Genomic DNA, 7,182 nt, shown 5'->3' on the forward strand with positions numbered 1-7,182 from the left:
TGTTGAATATAGTCTACTGCTTATGTGGATTTCTGATTTCTTTGATCCTACTTTTGATCTTTCAGTTTGGGTCGTTAGTGTAGGGTATTACTTGGTGGGTGTATTATTCTTGTTATGCCAGCTTATTTCATGCTTTATTGCGAATTTATTTACTATTCTTTGTTTACTATTCCTTGCGGGTGTCGTATTTATGTTATGTCATCTTGTACCATGCTTATTATGGATTTATTTATTATTACTTGTCTTGAGTCAGGGGTCTATCGAAAACATCCTTTCTACTTCTCTGGAGGTAGTGGTATGGACTGCGTACATCTTACCCTCCCCAGACTTCACTATATGAGAATACACTGGGTTTGTTGTTGTTGTTGTTGTTGTTGTTACATACTACTAATCATTTTTATACATACCAATGGATCTGGGCAATGCAGGTTGTATATATATGATTTGGATATTTATTACATCAGCATAGATTGATCACATTTCCAGTATGAGAGGTGGTCATCTTACAGATGCTTACTCCATGTACAGACGTGCATCAACTAAAGATCAGTTTACTGATTATGAAGATAGACAAGAGAATATAGGTACCTTTGCACTCTTTTCTTTTCATTTGCAACTCCGATCCAAGATTTAGAATCACAATGGGTGTTCAAAATTTAATATATACTTTGTATAATTTTTATAGTATATTTTTTTGAAAAAGTGTGTTCAATTGCACACCTTGCATTACATGTGGCTATGCCACTTAAGTACAATTTATTTGTTTTTCTGGATATGTATAATATTGTAGGAGTAGAAAGGAACATGTTAAAGTTTGCTGTTAATTTATGTGGGGTTCAAAGGGTGCTCACAAGATGTGTGCTTTTTAAATTATGAGTCATGTTTAGGATCTATTTCCCTCTATCTTGTTCCAAATAAATGAAATCATAAAATATGTATTTTTATGGGCTTTCTTACTGAAAAGCTACTGTTAGTCTTTGAATTTTTAGGAGCTCAACTAGAGAAATAAAATTTTGCCAACTTGGTTGAAGGATGTCTTCATTTTCCAATAAAATAGTAATATACTCCTCCAATGTACCATCAACTTAGATATACATCCATAGGACTTGCTCCCTCCATTTTTAATTTTTTTGTTCTACTTTCATTTTTAGCAGTCTAAAATAGAACGCATCTTTCCCTTTTCAAACCACAAGATTTTGGACTGATTGTTTGATTTGTGCGGAATTTTGATAAACTGAGATTTTCTCGTATTCTTACGAATTAATCGTATTTTAACGCGTTGTTCTTATTTATGGAATGATTTGTTATGTCCTTGGCTAATTTTCTACCTATTTAAATATGTATAGATTTTAAATTTATTTGCCCACTTATTTATGGTAAGTATGAGATATTTGATTGAGTAAATTCTTCTGATATGAGCGAGCGTTTTTTGGAAAATATTATTGGCTGATGATATCACAAATAATCTTTTTCTTTTTATTTTTTGGCTGAAACCTTTACATGATTGACTCAATCAGTGATTTAAGAAAATTATCGTTTATTTGAGTTGAAAAACTGTTATTTCATTATTATTTTTGGTAAGGGTTTACAACCCTCAGCCTATATAAGCAGTCCCTCTTTCAATTAGTTAAACAACTCTTTTTGGCTATTACTCTCTCCTTAAAAGTAAAAAAAAAAAGACGACTAGCTGGTTCTACTACAAAGAATAAAAAATATTTCTCAAGCTCTTTGGTGTCTCTTTTTGGATTTAGTTAGTGATCCCTGTTTGTGCCTGTAATTTAATTCATGGGATTAGTTATACTATACCAACTTGTATCTCTTTTCTTATTAATTAACTCTCTTCTTTCAGTCATGTACTTATGTTCATTTTCTTACTACAATGTTATTTATTGACTTATGGAAAACTTTATATGAATGGTTTTCTTCATTGATGCATGATTATAGTATCTTGGCTGACCATATTGGTTAATAGTATTAATTGTATTTAACTCTGTTGTTTTGTATTCATAATTCCTTTTTTTTCATTTTCACGTGCCATCTTTGATATAGGTTTTCCACTTCACAAGTTGAATGAATTGGGAAAAGATTGAATACCAACAATTTCTTATTTCGCTGTCTACTCCAAAGGTCAGATTCTTGTTTATATATTCCTTATGTTTTTCTTCCTTTCCATATCCACCCTTCCCCAACTTTTATGTTGTTTGCTTCATCTTTTTCATATTACTTGGTCTTTATATAAAAAATATATGTTTTAGTTACTTGTCTACTTCAGAAAAATTAAGCGAGTTTTATAATAGTTTTTTCTTTTCTATCTTTAATATTAAATAACTATATAAAATAGTATTAATCAAATTTAGATTCTAAAGTATTATTAACAACGTTAATTCAGAGACTTGTGTCATGTAATGCCCCACAAAATCCTTTTCCAGTCTGAGCCTTAGAGTATATTTGGTAAAGCAAAAATCTGGGTCAAAATATTTTAGAAATATCCTCCCAAGTATGAAATACTTTGAATCGTGTGGGAATCTATTTGAGCATGAATTGAGATCATAGAGGTCCCCTAACTTAAGGACGAGTTGAAAGCTTTCCTATCGTTCAAGTTTTAGGGACCGTCAAAATTTGGGTCAACTTCAATCGACCATAACTCCTTGCATATCGAATTAGAGGACCTACTATATATCAAATGAATCTCTTTGAATTATCTTTCCAATGATACCAATTTCGTCAAAAACCGCTATTGGAGCAAAGAGTTATGCCCATTTTACTCCAGCATGTCTGGCTGAGAAACTAGTGACGACATTCGTGATAAGCTATCACGCCCATGACGGCCTATCACCAATGTCGTCAGCCCTGGGCAGATTTCTGACCCTAGTGACGACATTTTGTGATAAGCCATCACGCCCATGACGGCCTATCACCAATGTCGTCAGCCTTAACCAGAAACTTAATATTTCACCTTTTTTGACGAAATTCGTGACGGCTTATCACCAACTTGACGGCCTATCAAGGATGTCATTAAGAATATTTTTTTCAGCAATTTAAGGGCATTTTTGCAAGGGTATTTTGGTTATTTCCCATTTTTTGAGCCTCTGTAAATTTGAGGAACCCTCATTTAAACCCTAATTTCTCTATTTCTCTTCTAATTCTCTAAAGAGAGAATATATAGGGTTTCAATTCAAGAATCCTAATCTTTCAAAAATCATCCATAAATCTTCAAGATTTCTTCAAGAACTAAGTTCCTCATAGTGTGAGCTTCGAGAATCATTTATTACAAGTGCGGATAGAGTCTCAAGCATTAGAATTCATCCGAATTCAAAGGTTAAGGTATGTAGATATTGATTCTTGGGTCCCTTTCATCCAAGAAGCTCAAGAACCTTTTTTAAAAGCTAAAAGATTTTTTTATGTTTATGAGTTGTTAATGATTTGTATGAGTTGAAATGGATGTTCAAGGTGTTGCGGAGTTTTTATTTATGTTTGTCTACAAAATTTATGAGCTTTGACCCTAGTATGTGGAACTAATGCGATAGAACCTCTTGAAGTTGCTTTCCATGTGATGTGTTTATGACTTTTGGGTGTAGAAATGGTTGAATAAGTGAAGGATGTCCCCTATAGGTTTGATAAAAACGTACAAATGAATGAATTATTCCATGGTAGCAGAAAATTACCAAATAAGTGTGAACCCGTGCATGCCTAGTGTTTAATAAAATGCCTTAGTGAGTGAAATATGCCAAGATAGCATGAAATACCCTAATTAAGTTGTGACATGATAGTAAGAAGTTTTCCTAAGCTATGTGATATCCAAACACATGTCTATACTGATATAAGCATGAAATAGCTGAGGTAAAACCTTGTTGAATGGAGTACGATCTAGTAGCATATTTCCCCTATATTATTATATGATTATGATTCCGAGATGCTTAAAGTGACCCCTTGGCGACTATGATGATGAATAGATGTTTGTGATTCCTAATTACTTGAAGAGTTGTGTTAATGATTGTGATGATGAATGAATAATTATGCTTTACTTTTACGCTATCGAGTCCTGGGTGTATTTATACCCGACAATAGAGCTGTTGTCTAGAGCCCATGTCGGTTTCTCGATAACTCCAGTCGGGCCATGATTCTCAGAATTCAGTGAACTAAAGAACTCTGTATCCTCAGACAAGTTAGAACTTAAGATAGCTTAGTAATCTCAGTTATCTCTGTAATCTCTGTATCACTAATAATCTAGCCTTACTCTTGTAATCAAGTCAGATCTAATAGTATTCAAGTCTAATCTCAGAAGCGATTCGAGTAATCTATTTAAGCTCTGTATCGTCAGTCAGATACCATGATTCGATACCTTTTCTATTAGATACGGAACCAAGTAATCTCAGTGTAACTCAGTCAGATCTTTTGAGAAACATGATCAGTAACAGAATCAGTTCAGTTGTGTTCAGTTGAGAATTCAGTTCAGAGTCCTTTAGTTAGGAGTAAAAACTAGCACCGAGCGAGGGAAGGGATGACGGTTCTCTCATCAGAGAGGCCGAGTCATTAAGAGTAATCCCTGAACTCCGAAACTGCGTAGCCAGTGTAGGATGAAGGAGTTTCCCGTCAGTAGAGCCTATCACCGCCAGAGAGGTTTAACTATCATATTGCCTCAGGTCGACTTCTTACGAGGGTCATCTCGTTAGAGAGGCTTGACCAGAGAGGTCTTTACCCATGGCACGGTATTGACACCCTTCCAGCTGGGGTCACAGGTTGGACCCCACCTGTGGTAGGTTGGGGCATGTCAGTTAAGTAACTACTTCCCACAGTTGCAGTTTTAGTATCACTCTTTAGAAATCAGGACTGTGTGGTACAGTCGTCTATCCCAGTATGGAACTCAGATAGTTCCATTGATTCATGGACCATCCCGTTAGGTAGGCCTGGTCTCATATGTAGATGCTTATTATCATTACTAGAGATCTCCCGTCAGAGAGGCTTGATCTCAGTCTCAGATTCAGTTGAGTATTCTCGTGATCATATCTAGAGATCTCCCATCAGAGAGGCTTGATCTCAGTCTTAGACCATGTTGAGTATTCTATTTATCATATCTAGAGATCTCCCGTCAGATAGGCTTGATCTCCATATCAGATTCTTTATTCTATTGAGTATTCTTGTTGTTAGATTCAGACATGATCATACTTCTTAACATTGATAATGACTTTCAGAATAATCTGTTAGAGAAGTTGATCTCTAATTCTGTCAGTCGAAAGCAGTAAGCTCAGAATTTAGTCCTTGATGTAAGTACATCCAGATCCTCAGTTATCAGTATCAGATGAGTCAGTGATTCAGTATCTCAGTGTTAGTAATGAGTTCAGTTTGCAGTAAAGTGGTATCTGAGTTTCAGTATCTAGAGTTATGATGATTGTGTTCATGGTCTGTGCATTCATGTATGTGTTCTCATGCGGTATCTTCATGATTATTCAGTTTAGATATTTTGCTGCATGAGCCCTTGCATTAGCCTACCCCGCCTACATACTCAGTACATTCCTGTACCGACGCATTTGCGCTATGGTGTTTTATTTGACACCATAGGTTCAGAGGCACAGGATCCAGAGTATCCTCAGCAGTTCAGTCCCAGTCAGCAGCAGTAGCAGTGAGTCCTCTTCTTTCGAGGACGAATCTCAGTTTACTATTATTTCTTCAGACTTTATTTAATTTCAGTTGATGGAGTTAGTTGGGGACTTGTCCCATCAACTCCACAATTCAGACAGTTTAGAGGCTTTTCAGACCGATGTTGTTGATGTAGTAGTCTTCAGTTTTCTGTATTATGAGTATTCATAGATGTGTTGAACCTTATGGCTAGTTTTTGCATTTATTTCAGATATTATGTAGTATACAGGTACAGATATCAGTAAAGGGTTAGCTTATGGTCCTTCGAGGTCATAAGCACCGTGTGACGTCTCGGGATGAGATTTCGGGGCATTACATGTCAGGTCAACATAAATCAAGTAATATGAAATGAATAGAGTAATTTAGCAATGGATTATAACTGTTGTGGTTTCTTGTAATCAACTAATTAGCACATTGCATTTAGGTTTTTAAGTATTTAATGGTTTATAAGTTGTCATCTAATGATTTTATTTAATTATTTCAGTCCAGTGATGCAAATCGAAAATACGCTTACTTCACTCGTGGATGGAGAAGCACCAGGCAAACATTTGGTATCTTTTCATATTAGATTTTTATGGAGCTGAAGTTGTAAACTTTAGGTTATTGAAATTGAGATTGTTAATTATGTGTGACATGAATTTAGATTTGTTCTGTTTTGTATTCGGAATATTTTTAGTTTAGTCTATGTTATAAGTGGTTGTATATGTTTTAATTGTGTTGTTTTGTACGCTGATAGTTTCTATTTTGTCTGTTATAAATGATAGTATAATAAAATTATTTGCTTCTATGAATTTAATTCTAAAGTTTTTTTTTAAAAAAAATTTAAAACAATATGTGGCGGTTATAAATGCCTACAAAAAAATTATACAAGATGTTGAGACTATATTGTGGGGGTTATAAACCCCAAAAATTGAAGTTATTAGAAATCTAAAATCATATTATAGAGGTTATAAATTGCTACAAATTCAATTTTAAAAATTTCATAAATTAAAAATTTATTTTGTGGCGGTTGGTAGTTGAGGTTCTATAAAACCGCCACAAATTTGCTCGTGGCATGGCTTATTGTGGCGTTTTCTAAAACCGCCTCAATTCTTTTCGTGGGAGTTAAAAACTCACACAAATTAACAATAAACCCTCCACAAAATGAGTCTTTTTTTGTAGTGTTTTTTGTGCATGAGCAATCCGATTTCATTGGACTCCATACCCCTGCATTTCATCGGGACTAAGTCCCAACCTTCCTACAAGTCTGAAAGGGACTATCTCATAAAGATACAAGGCTTACACAAAGATATATAGTAAATATACATTGTATATAGGTGTTGGAAACTGATATAAAGGTTCAAAGGTGTAAAATATCGAGCTATGGAAGCTGGTATACAAATTCACAAGCTGGTATACAACATGTATACATCCAAAACGTGGGAAGAAAGGCTGTGATATACAGTCAATATACATTGCAGGAAAATGGGTTAAAAGATCAAGTTCAAATATGGACAACTTTCAAAATGAGCCAGATAAGAGGCCGAAACTTCCATTCTTTATTTA

At 34.6% G+C, this 7,182-nt stretch overlaps 1 long non-coding RNA gene across 1 annotated transcript; it reads left to right on the forward strand.

Annotated features, from left to right (window-relative positions):
• Positions 1-433: 433 nt before the first annotated feature.
• On the forward strand, positions 434-6,296 carry LOC107857142. The gene is made up of 3 exons (XR_001670783.2): positions 434-584; positions 2,050-2,127; positions 6,122-6,296. It is a non-coding gene; the product is annotated as an uncharacterized LOC107857142 (long non-coding RNA).
• Positions 6,297-7,182: the final 886 nt, after the last annotated feature.

Source organism: Capsicum annuum, chromosome 1 (genome assembly GCF_002878395.1).
Source record: "Capsicum annuum cultivar UCD-10X-F1 chromosome 1, UCD10Xv1.1, whole genome shotgun sequence".
NCBI lineage: Eukaryota > Viridiplantae > Streptophyta > Magnoliopsida > Solanales > Solanaceae > Capsicum > Capsicum annuum.